Below are 1,801 nucleotides of genomic sequence, written 5' to 3'. Positions count from 1 at the left end.
TAAAAAAATGTGGCATTTATACACAATGGAGTATTACTCTGCACTAAAAAATGACAAAATCATGGAATTTGCAGGGAAATGGATGGCACTAGAGCAGATTATGCTTAGTGAAGCTAGCCAATCCCTAAAAAACAAATACCAAATGTCTTCTTTGATATAATGAGAGCAACTAAGAACAAAGCAGGGAGGAAGAGCAGGAAGAAAAGATTAACATTAAACAGATACATGAGGTGGGAGGGAAAGGGAGAGAAAAGGGAAATTGCATGGTAATGGAGGGAGATCCTCATTGTTATACAAAATTACATATAAGAGGTTGTGAGGGGAATGGGAAAATAAACAAGGAGAGAAATGAATTACAGTAGATGGGGTAGAGAGAGAAGATGGGAGGGGAGGGGAGGGGAGATAGTAGAGGATAGGAAAGGTAGCAGAATACAAAAGTTACTAATAGGGCATTATGTAAAAATGTAGATGTGTAACCGACGTGATTCTGCAATCTGTATTTGGGGTAAAGTTGGGAGTTCAAAACCCACTTGAATCTAATGTATGAAATATGATATGTCAAGAGCTTTGTAATGTTTTGAACAACCAATAAAAAATAAATAAATAAATAAATAAATAAATATGTTTCCATCAGTGAACCAGTAGGGAAAGAAAGTGTGTTATGCATACTCTATTGAATATTATTTAGCTTTAAAAAATTGTAAAATGACACGTTTTTACAATGTGGAGTAAACTGGCTAAATGAAACAAGCCAGACTTAGAAAGATAAATAATGTATGAACTTATTCTTATGTAGAAACTTAAAATAGTTGAATGAACAGAAACAAGCAGACCTCTTACCAGGAACAAAGTGAGGATGAAATAGGGAGAACTAAAATTAATTTTAAAAAAGAACGTTAGATAGTACAAGTAATCTAGAGCTGTACCATACTGCATGAGCATTATAGTAAATAATATGTTATTGCATACAGAACATTTTGCTAAGAGAAGATTGTAGCTGTTCTAATCACAAACAGACTCACACTACATATTCCTTCACACACAAACACACACACACACACATTCACACACCCAATATGACATGCTCATTTTTTTTACTATAGAAAGCATTTTACTAAGTGTATGTACATCAAAACATCGTGTTATACACTCAAGTCTACACCATAAAAATGAATTTTAAAAAAATTTAAAAAGCACAACTCTGGCAACAAACAAAACAGATTGGTGGTTGCCTGAGTCAGGGTGTAGTGTGTGGTTGATGGTGAGATAATATAGGAGAATTTCTAAGTTTTAATTTTTATACATAAGTTACATTAAATAATTAAAATTTAAAAATTAAAAATTATAAAGCATTCATAAAATGATGGGACTTTCATTGCTGTATCACCAACATCATCATTGCTTTTTTTAAAAAAATATTTTTTGAGTTGTAGATGAACACAATATCTTTATTTTATTTATTTTATGTGGTGCTGAGGATCGAACCCAGTGCCTCACGCATGCTAGGCAAGTGCTCAACCACTGAGCAACAACCCCAGCACTCATCATTGCTTTTTGAAGATGTACCAAAATCATATACAACCTCCAATTCTCCTCAAAAACAACAATCTCCCCAGATGCTATCGCTCATACATTCCTCACTTTATAGCTCTGTTACATTGGACAAGTGACTTGGCTACTATCATCCTCTTTCCTCAATTACAAATGAGTAGAAGTGATCATGATTAAATGGTAATACCAGAAAAGTGTCTGAAATACATCAGCAAGTGAACAAATAGTGAACTTTTAAGTTCTTTGACTG

This window comes from Marmota marmota, unplaced genomic scaffold (genome assembly GCF_001458135.2).
Source record: "Marmota marmota marmota unplaced genomic scaffold, marMar, whole genome shotgun sequence".
Taxonomy (NCBI): Eukaryota; Metazoa; Chordata; class Mammalia; order Rodentia; family Sciuridae; genus Marmota; species Marmota marmota.
The sequence above is the reverse complement of the archived record's forward strand: the minus strand, read 5'-3'. Positions refer to the sequence as shown.